General features: G+C 35.4%; 1 protein-coding gene across 4 annotated transcripts in view; it reads right to left on the minus strand.

The window, feature by feature from the left end:
* The window catches only part of LOC113521479 (uncharacterized), a 346,189-nt gene that overhangs the window by 293,570 nt on the left and 26,340 nt on the right, over positions 1-26,279 (minus strand). The gene's annotated exons all lie outside the window — the stretch shown is intronic.

Consider the following 26,279-nt stretch of genomic DNA (forward strand, 5'->3'; position numbering starts at 1 on the left):
TATGATATCAAACAAAAGAATGTCAAGAAAAATTGACAATCCGCCTAACGGAATGTGGAGGGCATGAAAATCACCATGGATATCAGAAAATAAATTGAAGCGCCCATTGTACCCATTATGAGTGCCATTCTTGAGGACTACAGTATATGTAGAGACATAACACCCTAATCCTAAGGAATGGCAACGCATTAGGGGTATCGTAGGCAAAACAGTACACTCTGTTATGTCCATGGTGCATTTCGTGTCTATAGGCGACTTATTACTTTCCATCAGGTGGGCCAAGTTGCATGAAACATATACTATATATATATATATATATATATATATATATATATATATATATATATATATATATATATATATATATATATATATATATATATATATATATACAATAAAATAATATGACTAGAATATTCAGTAAGTTGTTAGTATTCATTTTACTAATATAATAAAATTATAATTAAATGATATTTGTACATGGGAGATCATCATCATCATCATTTCAGCAATTACCCGTCCACTGTTGGACATAAACCTCTCCATAGACTGCCATAAAGAACGGTCCTGAGCCTCCTACATCCACTGACACCCTGCAATGGGAGATATTTAAGATAAATTAATATGTTTTTAATAAGACCAATAGAAGCCAAAACAATCATTTTTAGAAATTTTATCTGTAGGTATGTTTGTTTCGATATCACACAAACACGACTGCACTAAATTAAATCCGCATTTTCACAATATTTTTTTTTTAATTAAACAACATTTGATTTCTTTTTATTTTGATACGCTATTTACAAGTAATCTAATTCATCTCGACTTATAAAATCCAGGCAGTCGCAAACAAAAGCTAATTAATACTCGTTATAGAAACTTAGTTGTTTATAATAGAAATACATTGTTTGTTTATATTTGTTCATCCAACCAACTAACAGAACAGAGGACAGTCAATTCACACGCAAAGCGCAAAAATCACGAGTTTTTTGTATGAGGAAAATGAAAAATAAGTTGTCAGTTGCAACAAATAAATAGGTTTCTGGGGCAACTTCCCCAAACCACGCCAAAAGTAATTTATTATTGGCGTACTAGGGAAATATTTTTTTCAGGCGGAACCCTTGAAAACATGCTCGGAAAAACAATCTTGATTGATGTTATTGCTATCCAAATGTCGCTGGATTAAAGTAGGAGGGAGTAGTACAAAGTATTTAATTACTTACACGAAAATATTGGACATTTTAGCTGTATTATGGTATATTCTCGGTAGCTGTTACTCACAACATTTTCTGCATGATTCATTTATATACAAGACAAGCTTTACAGTTTTCTAATATCCTATAAACACTCTTTATTGTTTCCTCCAAAATTTATTATAGATACAAACAATTACAAGAAATGATCACAGTGAGAAAACAATGGGCGACCTTATCGCTAAAAGTGACCCCTTACCTTTGGATGGAGAAAAGTAATTATAAACAGTTTGGTCGGAGGCACGACAAAAATTTTGTTTAAATGCATATAAAAATGTAATCCTATGAAGACATATATTTATATTACTATGCAAATAACAAGAAATAAACACAAATACATAGTCGCCCTGCAGAAATTCAACAAGTTGAAGGTAAATAAGCCTAGCTCTAAAAACTGACCCCAGAATGACCTAGTATCTCACACAGCGATGTCAATAATCTTAACACTAGATTGAAACTTGCTGTTTCTGTTAAAATTAATAGGTCTTTTATGGGAATGGGCATCAAATATTATATAAGAATATTATATTAAATAAAATATTAGAATAAGATACCGAAGGATATTTTAGATTTACCTTTAATAATTTTACAACTGTTAAAAAACACTTATTGAACAAAGCCCATTACACACTGAACGATTACTTGAATGACAAATGTCCATGGTGTTAGTCGATCATACTCTAGTTTTTTAATGACCATGTAATATTTTTTTTTTTGATGAGTGAAAATGGTATGATAACCCAGCCTGCGCTAACGGGATACGCTGGCGGGGCACCAGTGAAGAATGATAGATGAGAATGAAAACAGGCCAGTTAGCCCGTCATGATATATTCATCAGGAATTAACCATGATAGTTTCCAGGGAGAACCGCGAGGAGGTCGACCTGGTTGGGTATATTGCTAGCAATGGGATTCTCAGTCTCCATTACTAACAATCCCTTTCCCCCGACCATGTAATATTAGACATAGTACATTTAAATAAATACACATAATGTTAACAGATATTTTAAAGAGCAACTGTTAAGTTTCTTAAGAGTTCTTCTCAACAGATAACAACTTTTCTAAATCCTGCAGTAATTTATAAAATATGACGATTTAAAAGTGTTTGTAAACAAGTCGATTTGTATGAAGATAACTTAAATCTGAATTTAAATTTATGACATATCGGAACATATATGAGTCCATGAAACTCTTTAAGGAAGACCAGAGGGAGACTTTGTACAAAAGTCGATTGCTTGGGTACCTCTGTCGCATTCGTGTTTCAACCGTGAAGCAGTTGTGTTTGTATGGCTGTGTTTCGGTTTGAAGGGTGGGATATGGCGTGAATTTATTGGGTACAGAGGAATAACACCTGAGTCCTCAGGAATTGCAACGCATGGGGGGTATCATGGGCGAAATAGTATACTCTGTCATGTCCATGGTACTGCACATGTCTATAGGCGACGGTTACCACTTTCCATCAGGTGGGCCGTTAGCTTGTTTGCCATTCTAAGTTGTATAAAAAAAAAAAGAACTAGTCCTCTCCTGGAAAAACATTTGATATACGCTTACGTATAGTCATTGAATGCCCCTTTGGCTGAAGTTGTTAAGACTCGATGCAGTTGTGTAGGTGGTAAGTAATGAGAATAATTCAAGATATAAAATGTAAACTTGAAATATTGAATCGATTGCCTAGCACAGAGGTTGTATCGCGAGTGAGTATGAGATAAAACATTGTAGTTACGTTGATTAATTTAGGTCACTTACAAATTAGGAAACGGTGCAAAGTTCGCTTTGAAATTATGAATAATCATTGTGCAATATTACATGTAGGCACACTCCAATAGATGTTAATGCCGACATAATTCTACAAATTTCAATTCATATCCATTTCTCGGTTTAACTGCGATTGAGTAACAAATGTTCATGCGTAAATCAAATTCAAAGGACGCCAAGACATCGTTGCATGCTTTCTTGCTAAATAAAGTAAATAATTGAAAATCGGCAATTTGTCCTTCAGTAAGTTACAAACAACTCACTTCAGTAAGTTAATATTTTGATTGCCTTTTTACTTAATTGCAGTACAGAATTTACATTAGTTATGTAAATTCTATAAGTTTTATCGCAAATAGGACAGAGCCGCGGATTACAGCTAGTCTAATTTATTTCGTCATGCTCTTACATTATATAGATAGAGTGTATCCATACAAAATGCTTCAAAAAAAACGGGTCAACTTTTTCATACAATTCTGGGTGATAAATAGTTATGAATGATTCCTTTATAACTTCTACAATTATTTAATCTTACGATTTCTGCATCATTTTAATGCTTAAATACTTACTTATTTCATTTATCAAATAATACGTCAATATATATTTTATACGTGAGTATATAGAATACCGGTAAACAAAACGAGTCAGCTAATTTGACAATTAGCTGACAAAAAGTTGATCCGTTTTTGAGGCTCGATGCTCTCTATAATTCAAGATCACGCTATACCTAATCCACTAAAATTCACTGTAATAAAAAACAAAAACTTTATTTATTTAACAATGTAATCTCATATTTTTTTTATTATTTACAACAATGATTATGACTAATTAACAGCAATATATGGATTTATGAATTCATTATTTAATTTGTAAAGTAATTTAATTTAATATCATATACAATACATCAAAAAATTAAAGTTAATATACAATTCCTTAAATACTAATACTAATTATAAGTAATCCCCCAACGCACCACACCGAGGCAGCGTACCCAAGATACTGGCGGCATTACCTCTTTGGATTGCCAAACTTTTCTTTTGGGCAAAGTAGCTTTCATCTCTTGGATTACCAGTAACTTCGATGAGGCGCGCTGCGATCTTCCGATAAAAATTCTTTGCATCTGGGCCCCACGGGCCCATCGTCTCTACAGCGAATGGCAGAAAACAATAAGACCCCTCCAGATGTGAGTATTCACCCCTGTTTTTCGAGTTTCTATTTTTCTTAATTTTGTAATTCCCTTTATCTCCCATTAAGTAAATTACAAAATTAAGAAAAATATAATACGATACTGATTCATAAAGACAAATTTCACGTCAAACAAAATAAAACATGGCTGCCGAGAATGTGCGCTGCAAAAAACAAGATTGGGTTTTATTAGGAAGAGAAAAAAATCGACCTAAAACGAGAATAACTAATGTCGGCCATTACTTATGTTTTTGATCATCTGTTCTCAACATTTATTATCGGGGAGTCGCATTAATTATCAAATTTATATATAAATAAATATCAGGGTAATTTATGCATATATATATATATATATATATATATATATATATATATATATATATATATATATATATATATATATATATATATATTACATTACGAGGATTATGTAATTAAATATTTATATGTCATATTAAATTAATAAATCATTTTCAGGAGAATGTAACTTTTGAACAATAATTTTTTTACAACACACGGGGCAAACGAGCTAGCGGCTCACCTGGTGGTAAGTGACTACCATCGCCCATGATCACCCGCAACACCAACTGTCCCGCATTGCAAGGGTGCTGTCGGCCTTTTAGAAATATGCTCTTTTCTTGATGTCATATCAGTTCGGAAATACTGCTGCTGCCTGTTGATTCCAAAGAGTGGTTGTGCTTGGAATTATGGATAAATAGTTCAACGTATATAGTCTAATCATCTCACCTAATAATTTAGTAGGCTACATAAAAACCGTGTAGGTCCCGATATAGAATAACATCCCTATGATCCCTAACATCCCTTTCTTTCCCGTGGGTGTCCAAAAGAGCTTAGTGACAACTACCGACAAAACCTCCCTTATGGTGGGGGCAATGTTCAGGGGTGAACAATTTATAGCTGATACTACAACATAAAATTTATATTAATGGACAACGATAATTTAATGAACTTAAATTATTTAGTTTTTTACATCATTTGGCATTTTTGATCAAAAAGACAAATCATATTATTATTCAAATTTTTTGATAGCAATAACTTATTTAACAGGTTTTTTTTTAATGGATGATAATGGACTAGTAACCCCGCCTGCGCTAACGGTATACACTGGCGGAGTACCAGTGAGGGATGATAGGTGAGGATGAAAGCAGGTCAGCTGGGCCATAAGGATGCATTCATAAAAAAACAATCAAGATGGTTTCCAGGGGAACCGCGTGGAGATCGACCTGGTAAGGTATATTGGTAACAATGGGAGTCCTCTAGTCCCATTACTAACAATTCCTTCCACCCTTATTTTACAGGTTAGTTTTCTTTTCTTATATTCATTGCGGGCCAGCGATTGTACACGCCTGTTCAAACCAATCGTATAAGAAGCAAATAAGAAGTAAGGGCGATGGAAAATTCTGGAAGTTTTCAGTAACGAGAAATATTCAAACAATTCATATTTGCTGGTATATTAATGACTTTCAACGTCACAATTTGACTTTGTTTGAAATATGAGATCGATTTTGACACGATTATTTTGAAAATGTTAATTTGGAATAAAAATTATGCAGGATTTCTTTTTATAATTCATTTATCGTATTGATATTTCTCGATGGTTGCATAAATTGATGTTCCAATCTCAACAATATAATAATAGAGCTGGCTGTGTAGTCTTGGTATAGAATAAGCCACCCCTTCCTTTCCTGTAAGTGTCTTATGAGGTGACTAAAAGAAAGCAATGGTAAAGTAATGGGCAGCAGCGCCCTTCTTAAAATATCTTTAAAAGCCTCACTGCAGTTGCGAACCCGCCTTCCAATGTGGCATCTGCTGGCAAAGCTCCCATTATGAGGAACACTTATGTTTTTTTTTTATTTTTTTAATACAACTTAGAATGGCAAACAAGCTGACGGCCCATCTGATGGAAAATGGTAACCGTCGCCTATAGGCATGAGCAGTACCATGGACATAACAGAGTATACTGTTTCGTCCATTATACCCCCCATGCGTTGCCATTTCTGAGGACTCAGGTGTTATTCCTCTGTACCCGGTAAATTCACGCCATATCCCATCCTTCAAACTGAAACACGTCCGTCAGTTTATTTGCCATTCTAAGTTGTATAAAAAAAAATAAAAAAAAATTCACTGTACATTCGCCTGCTAAACGTGACAACTACTGACAAACACCCTTTTATGGGATCTATATTCATCAGTGGCCAGTTAATAGATGAAATGATGATAATGATATACTAGTGACATGGGCATCCACCAAATAAAACTTAATCCAGTAAAAAAGCAAAAATAACATCTGCCAGATAGATTATAAGATATAAAATTGATTGCATTTCACTCGCCATTATCACATTTCTTTGAAGACGACAATGATCCATCAAAGTACAAACAATGGACCGTTTATCACGAACCACAATAGGCGGTAAATTGAATCCATTGTCAGACTTGAGTTTGGGTGTTATTCATCGATTCTGCGCGGACTCAAACCAACACACGCTGTGTTACAGGGCACACCACTTACTCAATACGAACTTATGAATATACTTTGCTTATATAAACTCTTTAAAATCAATCTATATTATTTCATGTATAGATAGATAGATACTCTTTACTGTTGCCTCCAAAAGATTACATTAATAAACTTTTTTTTATACAACTTAGAATGACAAACAAGCTGACGGCCCACCTGATGAAAAGTGGTAACCGTCGCCTATAGACATGAGCAGTATCGTGGACATAACAGAGTATACTGTTTCGCCCATGATACCCCCCATGCGTTGACATTCCTGAGGATTTAGGTGTTATTCCTCTGTGCCCCGTTTTACGCCATATCCTATCCTTTAAACCGAAACACAGCCATGCAAATACAACTGCTTTACTGTTGAAAGACGAATGGGACAGAGGCACCCAAGCAAACGACTTATGTTCAAAATATCCCTCCTATTATAAATACAAACAATAAAAAAAATTACATTAAGAAAACAATGGGCGACCTTATCGCTAAAAGCGATCTCTTCCAGACAACCTTTGGATGGAGAGGAGTAATTACTTATTTTTTGTTAGTCATTACTTTTTTTATGTAATTTAGACTAATCCCCGTTACTAACAATCCCTTTCCCCCCTCCTCCACTATACCTATTGAAACACTGCCTTTTTTATTTTTTATTATACCAACCATTAAATGCCCACTGCTAAACATAGGCCTTCCGGGGGGAAAGGGATTGTTAGTAATGGAGACTGAGAATCCCATTGCTAGCAATATACCCAACCAGGTCGACCTCCTCGCGGTTCCCCCTGGAAACTGTCATAGTTGATTCCTGATGAATTTATCATGATGGGCTGACTGGCCTGTTTTCATTCTGATCTGTCACCCTTCACTGGTACCCCGCCAGCGTATCCCGTTAGCGCAGGCGGGGTTGCCATACCATTTTCACCCATCAAAAAAAAAACATAGGCCTTCCCAATAAGGGGAGTTTTGCCAATTGCCACGCTTGGCAGGTGGATTGGCAGCCACAGTTAGGCTTTGATGATGTTTTAAGAAGAACGCTGCTGTCCATCCCACTAGAACACTGCCATGCAGCTACTAAACGGCAAAAACACGAGTGTGTTTGTACAAAGTTTCCTTCTTCTGAAATTTAGAAGTGTAACCTAATGGCGTATGCTGATGCGGTAATCATTTCCTATAGACATGAACACCACCATGATATTTGAATAGCATATTGACCTATTATTATTACTACTTCTGTCAAAAAATATGGAGGAAGGGACTATTAGTATTGGATATCGATGAGTCAATTTCTAGTTTATACCTTATCAGATCGACCTCCACGTAGTCTCCCTGGAACCCAGCATGGTTAAGGATAGGCCGACTAATTTGACTTCATTCTCATTTATTATCCTTCATAGGTACACGCTCATTATGTATCGATAACGCAGGTAGTGTTACCATTCTATTTTTATCCCATTAAAAAATTAAGCTAATTTTTTTTTATACAACTTAGAATGGCAAACAAGCTGACGGCCCACCTGTTGGAAAGTGGTAACCGTCTCCTATAGACATGAGCAGTACCATAGACATAACAGAGTATACTGTTTCATGATACCCCCATGCGTTGCCATTGAGGACTCAGGTGTTATTCCTCTGTACCCAGTAAATTCACGCCATATCCCACCCTTCAAACCGAAACACAGCCATGCAAACACAGCTGCTTCATGGTTGAAACACGAATGGGACAGAGGCACCCAAGCAATCGACTTTTGTACAAGGTCTCCCTCTAGTTAATTATAAATGGTGTGGGACTTATCACATTTTCTATACTTTTCTGACCCTAAACATCTCTTAAACCAACTTGAAAATGAAAAGAAACAATGACATGTCTTTACTATGTAACTGCACAGAGCAATTTACACAGTACAGATAACAATTCAATCTAACTTTACACACTGACTTTAGAGATGTGGTAACTAGGACAAACACGATTCGAGATAACCCGAGTTGATGTTCAGGTAACTCGGAATTGAACTCGAATTACACTATTCGATTTGGCAGGAAGAAACTGAGTGTATGATTTGTTACACATTACTTTTTACATATTGGTTGAAATAAAAAGGTATTTATAGTTTATATACATATATAATTTATACCTTTCTCATTTAAGTTATTACTAATTTATTCGTTAATTTTTCACCAACCCAAACACAAGTTAGGAAGAATTCAATTCGAGTTAACTCGAACTTAGCACAACTCGAATTAACTCGAGTTAGTAAGTCAAGTTGACGCATCTCTAACTAAAATTGTTTATTCTAGTACTGCCACCCTCATATCTCAAACTTCATCTTATTTTGTGATACAACCAAGAAACAATGTAACTATTGTATATTTTTATATACGTTACTATGTAAAAATACGTATATATATATTTCTGAATCTAAAAGCACTAGCAAGTTGGCAACTTTGCTAATTTTCTCTTCCCGCCACCCGCTCGGGCGCTCAGTATTCGTCCATGCACCATGATCGACGCTTACGTCGCTATTAAATGTCAGGTGAAAAAATTAATAAAAGTAAGTTTTCATCTTAATAATATCTTCATCTAAATTTTTATTAATTAACTGTTTTAGCCTAAGTGTATTATGTTACTTGCCAGCTTATGAATCTAAGATTTAAACTGTAATAAAGATTTTGCATGACTGTGCAGTGTAATAAAGTTATGTCCGCTCAAACCTAATGGCAGCCGATGTTTCAACTCACCTCGTTTGCATTTTGTTATGCATTGGTATATATTTCATTTGTAACGGTATGCTTTGAGCTTAGCTTAGGTTTTAGGATGCCGAACGAATTGGTGCAAAGAAATATATGAACTAACCGTCGAAGAAGTTATGTTATAATAAAACTCTTCGTGATGCTGCCAAAAGTTATTTAAACCACACATTGCTTTATAGATACATTAAAAATAAAAAAAAAAAAACCTATAAAACAACCAAACTACCATCAGTATAGAATATGACTGCAGGATTTCGGATAACTAGATTGTGACCGCTCAATACAGACATATTTGGCGATGACGAATTTTTACACAATCAAGTCACCGATCGACCGTTACCATCATCAGTTATGCAAGAAAATTCTGTTATCCAAGGAGAAGAAACTGAAGTTTAAAGTGAAGATGATCGAACTCGAAGTCTTTCGGTCATTAATGCATTGTTAAATAATTATTCAGGTTCTGAATCGAATGCAAATGTAGCTGAAGTATCATCGTATCCGCTTAATATTCACGATATCATTCCTAATAATGACTTCGATGGTCCTCACACTGATGACATCAGATAGCCCCACCGTTTCAGCTTCAAACAGATCCACACCCTGTGTGTTCTCTCCAGAAACAATCCGACTTTTACCGAAAGCAGAGCCTAGGAAAGGTACACAAAATAGAAAAAAGGTAAAAAATTTTTTTATACAACTCAGAATGGCATACAAGCTGACGGCCCACCTGATGGAAAGTGGTAACCGTCGCCTATAGACAAAAGCAATACCATGGACATAACAGAGTATACTGTTTCGACCATGATACCCCCCATGCGTTGCCATTCCTGAGGACTTAGGTGTTATTCCTCTGTAAATTCACGCTTCAAACCGAAACACAGCCTTGCAAACACAATTGCTTCACGGTTGAAACACGAATGGGACAGAGGTACCCAAGCAATCGACTTTTGTACAGTCAGTTTTGTACAGTCAGGTAAAAATCAGCCATGTTAACTAATACGCCAGTGAAAAATGAAATAGCAGCAATTGAAGCCAAAAGAAATAGTAATAAATTAAAAAGACATCTATTTAACCTGAAAGAAAAACCTGCGAAACCAGTGAAAAAGTAGTAAAATCAGCGAAAAGAAAAACTAAGAAAGGAAAAGCTAGTAAAATAGAAGATAGCAGCAATGATGATGACGAGCACTTCTTCTGTATAGTTTGTGTAAAACCATTTTCACGAAGTAAGCCAAATGAACAATGGATTCAGTGTATGGAGTGTAAGGCATGGGCGCACCTGGAATGCACTGAAGGCTATGGGTGCCATAATAATTTGTTTAACTAAGATTGTTTTATTTTTTTATTTTCTATAAATTTCAATGTTTAATTATTTGCTATTTTTTTGTTTCTAAGATCTCAATATTGTAACTATGAGACTGATAGTACAAATTAAAGATAATTGTAACTTTAATATAACATTTACTTTCAAATCTGTGTTTATTAATAATGGATTGCTTCCAGATAATAATTGTTTCAACTCTCCTAGACCAGTGTTTCAATTTATCTCAGTAAGAGGAGAGTTGATACAAAGTCACTAGTTGTCTTTAAGTTAACTTTTTATAGGTAAAAAAGAAATAGTAGCAGTTTTTATCCTAAACATTTATTAGTTAGATAAACTAGGTTTCATTTAGTATAATACAAGATCATTTCTATCGCTTAATTAAAAAGTTATGGGTTTCAATATAAAAAATGGTTCAACTCTCCTCGGTCTCCCCTATATATTATGGTCGTTCTTTCACATAACGAGTCCCGTGCCGGCAATATGAACAACCCTAAACCACATATTAAATGTTACTTTGTAACCTAAATACAACGTCGTATGTCCACATAAATATATATGTATTACTATTGGTGCATATTACTTTGTATCTTTCCTTTATTGAAACACTATTACTTTACTGAACTACGTGTTATTTTGTGGAACTTCATATCGCTGGTTATTTGATTTGAATTATTTTGTTTAATTCCGCTAACGTTTATTTTGTTTAATTCCGCTAAAGTTAGTATGTGTGCGACTGCCAACTCTCGAAGACTGACCACTATTATAATTGGCTAATATGTAAGATTGTGGAACTTCTGATAATAGTAATAGTATCAGCGAGAGACCAACTAAGTATGCACTTTACTACACTAGTATTTACATGCGACTTCGTCCGTCCCGATCTGGGAAATTTTTAATCTATTGACTTGCAACATTGAAAACGTGTCGTTTTTTATACGTGATGCTCTATCTATATAAAATATAATCTTGTTAAATTACACTCGTACTTTTCAACAAAACAGGTGTTATATTTAAAAATACCAGTCCGATTTCGCCGTTTACATTCTTTTGTCACTATTTGTTGTATCAGCCATTAATCGTCCAGTGCTGAACATAGCCTCCCCCATGAAAGGGTTTTTCCAGTAGTTGCCACGTTTGACAGGTAGGTTGGCAACCTCAGTTTGGCTTTTGGTGATGTTTTAAAAGAGATGTTGCTGTCCATCCCTCCACCATAAGCTTCCATAGTCGTCTCTTACGACACCCACGAGAAAAGAAGGGGTGGCCTGTTCCATGCCGGGACCAAACGCCTGTCACCATTTTAATCACTGAGTTTATTGTGGAGTAAATTCTTATTAAGTTTCCAGGTTCTAAATTTAAATTTTGTTAGAAAATATTGTCTCTTCTCAACCGACTTTAAAAAGGAGGTTCTCAATTCGATCACATTTTTTATGTTTGTTCGTCACTCCGTCAGTTATAAACCGATTAGAAAAATTCTCATTTACCTTAAAATGTATATTTGCAAATTAATTCCATAGAAATTTTATCCAAATTGGTTCAGTAGCTATATTTTTAAATTAAAATACGAGTAACTAGCTTTGCTCTAACTGAAATTAACTTTTTTCGGAAACACAATCTTAAAATATATCTATTCAAATGACTTTTTAATATTTTTTTTAATCATTCCTGGTCTTCATTATACGAAAGATTTAGTGTCTCTAATAACATCACAACGATAATAAAACAGTCTGTACTTACATATCTACTTAAATATAATTTTACATAAACATAGATATAAGTAGATATAATAACTCGTGCCTGATAAAATCTTTGAAAGAACGAAAAAAGCAACTTAAACCTTGTTGCTTCATTTTCTAAGTCTCAAGGTAAGGACAGCAAATGAAGCGTCGAACTTGAACCTTATTGCGTTATAATAAGCTCCAAATTTGTTATCGGTCTGTGTATCTAGTTTCGAATGAAACAGTTACAGGCGTACAGTGCGGGTCGATTTTCCCAAGGGCAGAACAAAGCTGTAACGACCTCCATTTACATATATACACCTATATAGGATATTGTCAATAAAGCATATACCATAGTACCGGGTAAACGATCGACAATATGGTATAATACAAATTAAAAAACGCGCAATAAAAATCACGCAATAGCATCTTTTAAAATTTTTTATGCAACTTAGAATGGCAAACAAGCTGACGGCCCATCCGATAGGAAGTGGAAACCGTCGCCTATAGACCGAGATAAATAGATACTCTATTGTTTCCTCCAAAAGATTACAATAATAAACTTATTATAAATATAAACAATTACAAGAAATAATCACAATGAGAAAACAATGGGCGACCTTATCGCTAAAGCGATCTCTTCCAGGCAACCTTTGGATGGAGAGGAGTAATTATAAACAATTTGGTGGGAGGCACGATGAAAAATTTGTTATTTCTAAATATGGAGATGTGATACATGTAATTATATAAATATACATCTTATTTAATATATCTTATATGCATAAACACATAAGCTCAGCTTAGTATTGTTTATTTCAAGGGACATTTAGTTGCTTGGCCAAAGAATAAACGTCAAAAGCCTAGTATTTAGGTGAAATCGATAGCCAAGTTAAACATTGACAATGTCCTGTGGAAATTATAAGACAAACAGATCAATATAAAATGTACATACAATAGAAACGTTGAAGGTTATAGGGCGATACAATTATATATTGATAAATTTATAGAACATAGGATGAAGTATAAACTTCTAGTTATATCCCACGGCTCTCCTTGCATAAATTAATACATAAAGTATCCTGTGTACTTTAGTTAGGGTACCAATTTTTTTTTTAAATACGTTTAGTGAGGGAAAGGGATTGTTAGTAATGCATACTATCAGTTCCATTGCCTGCAATATACCCTATAAGGTCGACCTCCAAGTGGATTCCCCCTGGAGAACCATCGTGCTGAATTCTAGGTGTATTCATCACGATGGGCTAACTGATCTGCCTTCTCATTTTTACCTATCATCCCTCACTGATGCTCTGCCAGTGTATACTGTTAGCGCAGGCCGGATACCATTTCATTATCATCAATAAAAAAATACGTTTAGTAGTTTTTGTGTGGAAGAGTAACAAACATTCATCAGTACACAAAGTATCCTGTGTACTAAGTTAGGGTACAACCTATCCGTGTAGTAAATTCAAATCTATTCAGTAAGTTTGTGTAAAAAACTAACAAACATCCATATATCCATTTTTACAATCTTTTTAATTATATTATAATAGGATTTGTTGTCTACAAACTAGACGTCCGAATTATAAAACGTATAATTTGCTTTCGTTTATTCCACCATAACTGTTCAATGCCTGAACAGATTCAAATATATGGTATATTAATTACAGCCAGTGTTTTTCAGGATGATATAATGATCCTGAAAAACACTGGCTATAATTTTGTTTTAAATAGTTTTTGTCAGGGCAGTGATCTTTTTTAATCAGCAGAGCAAAATATACCTTATTTATTACGCCTTTTTAGTTAAATTAAGTTTACGCCTTCGTAAAGCGACATCAAATGTAATTAATATTGTATTCCACAAAAAAATGCAACTTAATTTGTAGAAATACCAGTTATTTCGATTTAAACACTAAACTACTAAAGTAATTATGATGAGATTTCTATGAAATTATTTGTAAGTATGTTATCCATTCAGATAAAAAAGAATTTCCCAAATCGACTCACAACTGACAAAGTTATAACAAACATAAAAAAAATACAACCGAATTAAGAATCTTCTGTTTTTTGGGTTTTTTTTATACAACTTAGAATGGCAAACAATCTGACGGCCCACCTGATGGAAAGTGGTAACCGTTGCCTATAGACATGAGCAGTACCATGGACATAACAGAGTATATTGTTTCGCCCATGATACCCCCCCATGCGTTGCCATTCTTGAGGACTCAGGTGTTATCTCTCTGTACACAGTAAATTCACGCCATATCCCACCCTTCAAATCGAAACACAGATATGCAAACACAACTGCTTCACGGTTAAAACACGAATGAGACAGTGGTACCCAAGCACTTCGACTTTTGTACAATCTTCCTCTGGTGAAATCTATTTAAAAACACAGGGGAATGAGAAAATAATTCTTCTGATTTTTGCGTATATTACATTTAATTACTCTAACCAAAATACAACCTCATTCACCTGGCGTTGAACACGACCGCAACCTAAATACATGGAGAAACAAACAAATTATTCAACGTCAATACATGCCCTGTTCCTCAAGCCTTTATTAAATATTTATTAATAGGCGCCTTGTGAATTTCAAATGAGGCGTCCCCTGGCTCTGTACCCTGGCTCCGTCCCCTGGGTAGTTCAAATGACATCGACGGATAATATTATCGTGAGGTCACGTTACTCGCCCCGTTGGTCTGTCTATTCTTATAGATTATGTCACCTGGGGAATGGGTACCCCAATTGTGTGTGTTATTTCGCATCGGAATTACTAGTATTAATAAATAATTTATCACCGTGGTGTCGTAAGAGGCAATTAAAACAACTTCATGGTTGAAAAATTGAAAAAAGGATAGCAGCGTCCCTCTTAAAACCACCAAAGCCTAACTGCGGGGGGAAAGGGATTGTTAGTAATGGGGTCTAACTGACCCATTGCTAGCAATACACCCTATCAAGTCCACCTCCACGCGGTTCCCTCTGGAAATCGTTATTAATTCTAGTGGGAATTCGTCACGATGGACTAACAGAACTGCTTTCATCGTAAAAAAAGCCTCACTGCGGTTGCCAAGCCACCTGCCAAGTGTGAGATGAAAGAAGAAGGCCTATTTTCAGCAATGGACGGCTGATATGATAATGTATAAGTAATTTAGTAAGGTGTTCTAACTTACTATTTCTTATCCATTGTATAAAAATTATATAAACATATTATATAAAATATATTATTATTATTTATTAGTATTATATAAAAGTCCCATGTAACGTTTTTCATTTACGCAAATATCCGTAACCGATTTTAATTATGTTTACTGTTTCAAAATTTAATAATAGGATAGGTTTATCCCAATAAGAAATTAATTTATTTGGACTAATAACTTCATTATCAAGATTCAAGATTCAAGATTCAAGATTTATTTATTTGTAAAACATGCGTATAAATACATGCAGATGTTGACAATATAATAGCGTTCGACATGTTTAGCCTGTACGGCATACAAACATATGGGGTTACACAGATAGTTCACATTATACATCAAGTCCATTTTATACCATTAATCGTCATCACATTACAATTTTCAAATACATTTAAATAAATAATAATTGTCAATCAAAAATAAAAGAACGATGTCACAATGATGTTAATAAATATCGAATTCTGAGTACACATTTTGAATACCCTAGCAAAAAAAGTTTGCAATATATGCAAGCCAATAATTTATAAAACAAATTTCATATCGATAGTATTAATATTTGCGGAGATATAACGCTGTGACACACGGACGGACGGACGGACAGACAAAGTGGCACTTCCTGGCAGTTCCTTTGTACATTTTTCATACGAACCCCTAAAAATCGACCCGATAGGTGGCTGTAGGGGGGCAAGTTAACGTTTGTCGTGTCGACTAGCAATTTCGTGTATTTTAATATCTGCCTTTTATAGGCTTAATATTAGAAACTTACTACTAGAACTTTTTTCCGCAACTTCGACCGCATCACCGGTATATTTTACTGACCGTGATAAAAAATATCTTATGCCTTTCTCCATCCCATATACGAGTTATACGTGTATACCAAATTTTGTAATGAATGATTAAGCTACTAGCTCTGAACCGGTTTTTGAAACACTTTTTCCAGTTCACCGCAGACATCTCGTTTACTGATTTTTTATTTTTGGGAATAAGAAGAAGTCACACGGTGCTAGGTCAGAGCTGTAAGGAGGGTGACCCAGGAATTTGACCAGTGTGCTGTCTAAGAAGTCCCTCGTTTTGATTGCGTTGTGGGCGGGCGCATTATCGTGGTGGAGCAGTAGCCCGCGGAGCCCTGTGTTTGGTCGCTTGTTGCTCACAATCTTATATTTTTAAATAAATTATAATCATATTTTAATAATCATATTTTTAAATAAATTATAACTGGCCAGTCTCACATACATAAAAAGTTTTTCTCGCAATACTTTCTGAGTGACCTGGTATATACCTAAAGTTTTATTTCGCAGTTTAGGCGCCGAACGATCAACACTAGGCTCCGAGCAGCGACCTAAAAATTTGCCTGAAGATGCCACATTTAGAAGACAGTCAAAGATTGTGGGCTAATATGGATGACTGTAGAACTTCTGGTAGTAATAGTAACGATAAATCTTCGAGTGTTGGCAGTCGCACACATACTAATGGTAGCGGAATTAAACAAAATAATTGTAACCAAGTAACCAGTGATATAGATTTCTGCAAGATGATATTTCGTAAAATATCAAAATTACGGAATCTAAATGCGTGTCTACCTATCTACTCGCGTCAATAAATACCCGATATAATTTATGTGTTACCAGCCAAGAGATTCGTAATCAGACATATTAGTATTCAGATGTTTTAGGCAATTCAACGTGAATAAATTGATACAAATGTGTGTATTGGATAATTCGTACATTCTACGAGTAAATTTTCTGAATTATCCATTCATTACAGAATTAAAAAGATATGGGGGAAAGGGATTGTTAGTAATAGAGACTGAGAATCCCATTGCTAGCAATATACCCAACTAGGTCGACCTCCTCGCGATTCTCCCTGGAAACTATCATGGTTAATTCCTGATGAATTCGTCATGATGGGCTAACTGGTCTGTTTTCATTCTCATCGATCACCCTTCACTGGTGCTCCGCCAGCGTATCCCGTTAGCGCAGGCGGGGTTACCATACCATTACATTTTCATCCATCAAAAAAAAACTAAAAAGATATATACCGTGTTATTGATTATTGGCTATTGAAGGTTCATGTGTTACCAGTTTCACCAATATATGGATTATTTATTTATATTGTGGCAATAATTTAGAAATATAGACCCTACACCAAGGGGAAACGGGATTGTTAACGATGGGGTTTAACAGCCCAATGCTAGCAATGTTACGAATCAGGTCGACCTCCACGTGGTTCCCCCTGGAAACCATCGTGAACAATTCTTGTTGAATTCGTCACTATGGGCAAACTGACCTGCTTTCATTGTTATCTATCATCGCTCACTGGTGCCCCGCCAGTGTATACAGTTAGCGCAGACGGGGTTACTATTGCATTATCACCCATTAAAACAAAGACCCTACACCTCCTACCTAGTACCTATATCTAGATGGAGCATTAAAATTAATAAAAGTAATAAAAATCTCCTACATTCTTCACGACTCTGGAACGCGCTTCCTGATGTCATTAACAGACTACCGACTAAACCGTTTTTAAAAAAAACGTTCTTGCTCACTTTTTTACTTTATCCGAGCTTACTGCTCGCTGCTACTTTATATTATTCTCAATTTTGTGTATAACATAGTATATGTTATATATGTGTAAGTATATTTGTTATTTATATATAGATATTTATTCGTTTATATATGTAATTTTAGTGTGTATGTATATCAATAATTAGTAGTACCGCATTCGAGTATTCTGACACTTTCCTATGGTTGAATGGGAGAGAATGCTTTTAGCATTAGCATTAAATCCGCCATGTACACATATTGGTACTAATGAATAAATAAAAAACGGTCCGCCACTTTGCAGTGTTACAAGAAAAAACTTCAATATTGTGTGTGTGTGTGTGTGTGTGTGTGTGCGAGAGTGAGTGTGTGTGTGCACGTGTGCGCGCCTGTGTGCGTGATTAAAGCACGGTAGAGAAAATTGTTTGTAATGAAGAAGTTAGTTCATCCGTTCATCATAGCCTTTAACTGTTCTGTATATATGGGTATACGATCCCAGTCTCCAAGTCCTTACCGCAACTGCAGTGTCCCCCCCTTTCCTTTCCCGCATAAGTCCCTTATTCCTCTCATTTACCAATTTCCTTTACGCATTTCCAACGTTCCCTTCCTTTTTTCCTCAATCCTTTCCTCCATACCGTAGGTGGCGGAAAACACCAACAAATGCATTCCCAAAGAGGGTTGACGTCAGGCAGGCGGCCGGTCGTAAAACTACAGGCCAAATCTTTTTGGAATATGGATAAAAAAAATATTACGCCGACTCCAAATAATAATTGAAATAAGGGTAGGAAAATGATGAGTCCTGTTAGTAAAAAAAACACATTCAAAAAGAGCAAATATTTTCAATAAAGGATAGATATATGTAGATAAATACACACAAAAAATATAGTGGAATTGAAATCCTACATTTTGGAGCATAAATTCCAAATAATTCCAATCAAATCGCAAAAGCTTCGATTGTGTAACCCGGGCGAGTCTACCCGAACCACAGACTTTATATTATTGTATAGATAGATGACGCATGCACAGCACCTCCCTTAGTTTATATGAAAATTAACTTTCACCTGCGACTTCGTTCACGTAACCGGGATAATTATGTTCATTGACCTAGATAAAAAGCTTTGCGCTCCTCCATTGTAAATACTACATGCATACCAACTTTCATGAAGCCATTAAAGTGCCTCGAGGTAACGAACAAATAAACTCACGAACGCATTTATAATATAATAATAATACGAATATTATGGTCCTGAAGACCCAAATAATGAGCGATGACTGTAATTTCCCGTTACTATTAACATAACAATAAAAGAAAATAACAGAAATATTAAATTAATAAATGATTGCTTGGATATCTCTGTCCCATGCGTATTTCAACCGTGAAGCAATTGTGTTTGAATAGCTGTGTTTCGGTTTGAAAAGTGGGATATGGCGTGAATTCACTGGGTACAGAGGAATAAATTCTGAGTCCTCAGGAATGGCAACGCATGGGGGGTATCATGGACGAAACAGTATACTCTGTTATGTCCATGGTACTGCTCATGTCTATAGGCGACGGTTACCACTTTCCATCAGGTGGGCCGTCAGCTTGTTTGCCATTCTAAGTTGTATAAAAAAAAAGGATTTAATGCCAAAAATTGGCACTTAAAATACTGTGCTACATCTATTGACGTCCGCATCTGTGTACGAGTCGATATTTAATCGATACAGTCCCATTCCCCAATTTATTTGGAAACTTCTGAACACAGTTAATATTTCACTCAGTCCGAAGGGTCCGTGAAAAAGATATCTCACTAGCGAACGCTCCATTGTGCTCAACTTTTTAAATGGGAGGGCAACGTTCAAAATGTTTTTTAAGGGAATAAATTTGCATCGCTTTTGATCACCGCTAATAGTCCCTATTGTTCGATGCAAATTTATTTTAGTATAAAAATTGTACAATAAAATGTAATTATTATATTTTCGGTGTATTTTTTCTGTAAATAGATATGCTTACGACTGTAATCCCTGATGGGGTGCATAGATGTATTGAGTATGCCACGCCAGAGTTTACAGTAGACAGGTTGACCTCTACGCGGTTTCCTCTAAAAGCTATTGTGACTATTTTCCAATGAATTCACTACGATGGGCCAACTGACCTATTTTCATCCTTTTTGGTGCCCTATCAGCGTATACCGATAGGGCGAGCCGGCGCCCTTCCATTATCATTTATTAATTTATTTAAACTTTATTGACCAATAAAAGGTACCATGGACATCATGTTATGTCCATGGTATCCCACAAAAAGTAAATTAAATAATAAATAACAAATGCAGTAAATTAGTTTAAATTATTTACAAAGTATCAAAAAAAATTTTTTTTACACAACTTAGAATGGCAAACTAGCTGACGGCCCATCTGATGGAAAGTGGTAACCGTCGCCTATAGACATGAGCAGTACCATGGACACAACAGAGTATACTGTTTCGCCCATGATACCCCCCATGCGTTGCCATTCTCGAGGACTCAGATGTTATTCCTCTGTACCCTGTATATTCACGCCATATCCCACCCTTCAAACCGAAACACAGCCATGCAAACACAACTGCTTCACGGTAGAAACACGAATGGGACAGAGGTGCGCAAGCAATCGACTTTTGTACAAAGTCTCCCTCTGGTACCATAATACCATACCAAAAATACCAATTTTACAATATTTCACGAGAAAAGACTCCTTAAAGTAAATATTGATTTTTTAAAAGACTTGAACCGAGCTTAAGCTTAATAGTGAATCAAGCGGAAATAAGGTACCTGCTGAATATAGAAGCAAAACATTTTTCGTATACATTTTTCTCTGTACAACGAAGTTAGGTACTTACATCGCTGTAAAAGGGAAATTTATATAGAAGCTACAATTTAAATCATTTATAACTATGCAATAGTTGGGGATTAAATAGAAAAATAATAGGAGTTTTCTAAACAAAATCATACGAGCATATACATAATATATTAAATAAAATTTCATAAAATATGTCTTTGCCGTATCGTTCTGTCATGGTATGGATCATCCCTTCCTTTCCCGTAGGTGTCGTAAGAGGCGACTAAGGGAACTTAATGGTCGAGGAATAGGCAATAGCATCCCTGTAAAAACATCACCAAAGCCTAACTACGGTTGCCAATCTGTCTGCCAAGTGTGGCAACTACTGGCAAAGCCCCCATATGGGGAGGCTCATGTTAGGCTATTGCTATGGCACACTCACAAACGAAAATTGTATTTAGCTTTATGTATTTTTTTTTATCATTTATGTTATCTCGCTTTTTTTTGTATATGTATGTTGTAATTTATGTGCTGTAAGTAATGCAAATAAATTATCTATCGATCTATCTATCTATCTATGTCCAACGGTGGGTAGTTAACGTTTGATACGATGATAGTATATCTATTTTGGCGGTGAAGCGATTTAACTTACGGCCTTACTTTCCAATGGTCATGGATTCGATCCCCGTACAATTTAAACATTATATCTGTTTGTATTGGTTTGAATGTATTAAAAAAAGTATTTACGTATTTCTATCCGTTATTTAGTATTGATTATACAAGTTTCGTTTAGTTCGGCACTAGATGGCGCTATATAGTATTATCATCATCATCATATCACTTCAGCTGCCCGCTAACAACATGTTTTCTAACTGCATTTGGTTGACTGGAAGAGATCTCTGTCAGAGATAATTCCACCCTTGCTTACAATATTTATAAATACATTAACAATGTAATTTACAAGTGCAATAAAGAATATATATAATAAATAATATCAACCGTTAACTGTCCACTACTGAACATAAGCCTGCCTGTAGTGTTTGGCCAGTAGCTGCAACGCTTGGCAGACGGGTTGACAACCGCTGTTTAGCTTTTGGTGATGATTTAAGCGGAACGCTGCTATCCCTCCCTCCACCGTAAGCTCCCTTAGTCTCTTACGACACGGGAAAGGAAGGGGTGACCTATTTTATGCTAGTATATCTAGTGTTTTTTATTTTTATTTACTAGCTCTATACCCGCTACTTCAGTCACGTGGATTTCAGAAATAGGAAAACCAAAAAAAGCCACTTTAAGGTGGGATATGGCAGTGAATTTACAAGGTACAGAGGAATAATACCTGAGTCCTTAGGAATGGCAATGCATGGGGGTATCATGAGCGAAACAGTATACTCTGTTATGTCCACAGTACTGCTCATGTCTATAGGCGACGGTTACTTCTTTCCATCAGGTGGGCCATCAGCTTGTTTGCCATTCTAAGTTGCATAAAAAAAAATCATAATAAAACATACACCAAATTTTTCGTTAGACCTTAAGAATTACAACTATGAAAACTGCATTCAATTTGGTGCAGGAGTTTTTTCGTTATGCAGGAATGAATATGCAGACGGATGTATAAAAAAATTTGAAAAATATTTTTGATTTTATTTATCATATTAAGATCCCTCATATATTTTTTTATATCTCCCACATTCTGTATATTGTCTAGTAACAATTTCATTACATTAGTAATTTCTAAACAGTAATTAGAGTAAGCAAGTAAACAAAGAGACTATTGCATGGGGTTCTTCATGAAGGAGATAAAGAGGTTTCTTCAGGGTCGAAACCGCGCCCGTAATACCCCTAGTATTGCAGGCGTTCAAATGCTACGGTAACTGCTTACTATCAGGTGGGCCGTTTGCTTGTTTACCACCTCAGTGGTATAAAAAAAAAAGTAAACAAAAGCCTAAATTACAACAGAAATTAAATATTTTCCCAAAATAACATGAGTCAAAAAATATTAAGCTTTAATAAAAAAAGGCACTTGCATAAGCGTCAAAATTAATACAGAAGAATTAAAATTTTCCGTCATTTTTTGACCCATGTTTCTTTGGCTAATATTGTCACTTCGACTTTTAGGACACGCTCTAAAAGGATTGTAATAAATAATTTTACCCTATTTTCAGCCAACTTCATAAAGAAGAAAGTTCTCGATTCGGTTGTGTTTTTTTTTTTTTATGTTTGTTACCTCATATCTCTGTCAATTCTAAACTGATTTGCAAAATTATTTTTTTATACGAATAGATATAACTTTTAAATTGGTTAAATAAATAAATTTATAAAAATCAGTACAAAAGTTCCGTTTTTGTATTAAAATAACTAAATTTGTCACAAATGTTTTTTTTTTTTTTGTAAGACACAATTTTTAATTATACAGAAACGATATAGGCCGTGTGGTCCCGGCATAAATTGGGCCACCTTTCCTTTTCCGTGGGCGTCGTAAGAGGTAACTATGGGAACTTAAAGGTCAAGTAATTGGCGGCTACATCTCTTAAAAACAGGTAGGCGGGTTAGCAACTGCATTTTTTTCAATGGATGATAATGGAATGGTAACCCCACCTGTGCTAACGGTATACACTAGCAGGGGACCAGTTAGGAATGATTGGTAAGAATGAATGGCAACCGCAGTTTTTTTTTTATTGGATGAAAATGGAGTGGTAGCCCCACCTGCGCTAATGGGATACGCTAGCGGGGCACCAGTGAAGGGTGATCGATGAGAATGAAAACAGGCCAGTTAGCCCCTCATGATGAATTCATCAGGAATTAATCATGATAGTTTCCAGGGGGAACCGCAAGGAGGTCGACCTGGTTGGATATATTGCTAGCAATGGGATTCTTAGTCTCCATTACTAATAATCCCTTTTCCACCCTGGCAACTCGCCTACTCGGCGGCCAACTCGCCTGCTAAGCGTGGCAACTACAAAACTCCCCAATTAGGGAGAAATCTATGTTCAGCTGGACATTCAACGACTGAATCGTAGTCTGTTTATGTAAATGTAATGAATGAGCAAGCTACCAAAATAGTGAATTTGTATGAAATTCTATTATGAACAACAAAGTGAATAATTTGTCAACGCAAACTTAGCCAGCTGTACTGAACTAAACGGATTATGCGCTCAAAGCTAACCCTAGTCTGTTAAATTTGTGGAAAGACAGAGAATGTTCTAGTTCTTGTATATTCCGGTACGTAACTGTGCCATCGGTTCATTAATTTCACAGCGACGTTATTAAAGTAGTAAGGAAATATTGTCTTTGAATCTAAAATTATTCGCATACGATTTCAGTATATATTTTATTCTTTTCAACCTATTTCAAACAAAAAAATTTCTTAATTAGATTTTTTTATCCAACTTAGAATGGCAAACAAGCTGACGGCCCACCTGATAGAAAATGGTAACCGTCGCCTATAGACATGAGCAGTACTGTAGACATAACAGAGTATACTATTTCACCCTTGATACCCCCATGCGTTGACATTCCTGAGGACTAAGGTGTTATTCTTCTGTATCCTGTAAATGCACTGCTATATGAAATTCGGTTACACGTAACTTATATATATATATATATATATATATATATATATATATATATATATATATATATATATATATATATATATATATTTTTCATATTCGTGTATTAAACCTATATATTCTCTTAACTCTTTTCTCCTACATTCTTCACGACTCTGGAACGCGCTTCCTGATGCCATTAAGAGACTACCGACTAAACCATCTTTCAAAAAAAGCGTTAACGCACACTTTTTATTTTTATCCGAGCAGTAAGTACTTTATATTATTCTCAATTTCGTGTATAATATAGTATATGTCATATATGTGTAAGTATATTTGTTATTTATATATATTTATTCGTTTATATATATAATTTTAGTATGTATGTATATCAATAATTAGTAGTACCGCATTAGTATTCTGACACTTTATGGTTGACTGGGATATATGCTTTTAGCATTAAGTCCGCCATGTACACATATTTGTTTTTATGAATAAATAAATAAATAAATAAATAAATAGTTTTCACTGTCCGTGACGTAAACCTACTGTATTTAGTTTCCCAGGAATTTCTTTCCAAAACCAAAAACCAATCAATTACTGAGATTACAGTTTTTTCGAGTGAAGATATCGTAAGATTAATGACAAAGTGGCAACAAAACCTTAGAAACAGATGAGTTCAATTAAGATGCGATAAGAGAGTAATGTAAGTTCTAAATCACTGTTTGTTGCTTTGTCATTAATTTACATAACACTAACTGTTGTTTGTGCGGGGTGGGGGGGATTGTTAATAATAGAGTCGAAGGGCCCCATTGCTATTGCTAGCAATACCCAACCAGATCAACCTCCACGTGCCCCTCCTTCCAAGTGTATTAATCACAATGAGCCAACTGACTTGTGTTTTCATCCTCACCTATCATCGTTAACTGGTGCCCCGACAACGTAAACCGTCAGCGCAGGTGGAGTTACCATTTCATCATCACCCATTAGAAAAAAACCATTGTTTGCTCCCTACCGTTACCGTTTCATTTTTCCACAACGAGATAAGCTTTATCCTAGCTCTCAAGTTGTAGCAAACGTTACATGTTTACAAAACTTTATTAGAATCCGTTGAGCTATTTTGGAGATAACCGTGGACGAATATCGGGATATGAAATTTTTACACGAGTGTTAACACATTGATATTAAATGCTATGAACTCATGGTGTTTGAAATTCAACTCTACAAATATTTATCATAATATAAAGTATAATGTTTATAGTCGTCATCATTTCATGTCATCATCCATCATTTTTGTTATACCACTGAGGTGGCAAACAAGCATACGGCCCACCTGATGGTAAGCGGTTACCGTAGTCTATGAACGCCTGCAATACCAGAGGTATTACGCGCGCGTTGCCGACCCTGAAGAAACCTCTTTACCCCCCTTTTGAAGAACACCATGCTGTAGTCTCTTGGGAAAACCTTTTTACTGTTGATCATAGGAGAAACAAATAAAGAGTGAATACTCTTTTTTTTTAATAGGTGAAAATGGAATGGTAACCCGGCCGCGCTATCGGTATACACCGACGAGGCACCAGTGGAAGATGATAGGTAAGAATGAATGCAGGTCAGTTTGCCAAACATGATAAATTCGACAAGAATTGACCATGGTGGTTTCCAGGGGGAAAAGCGTGGAGGTCAACCTGAGAGGGTATATTGCTAGAAAT

The sequence above is a fragment of the Galleria mellonella genome, unplaced genomic scaffold (assembly GCF_026898425.1).
Source record: "Galleria mellonella isolate WM207_F2 unplaced genomic scaffold, CSIRO_AGI_GalMel_v1 utg99, whole genome shotgun sequence".
Lineage (NCBI taxonomy): Eukaryota > Metazoa > Arthropoda > Insecta > Lepidoptera > Pyralidae > Galleria > Galleria mellonella.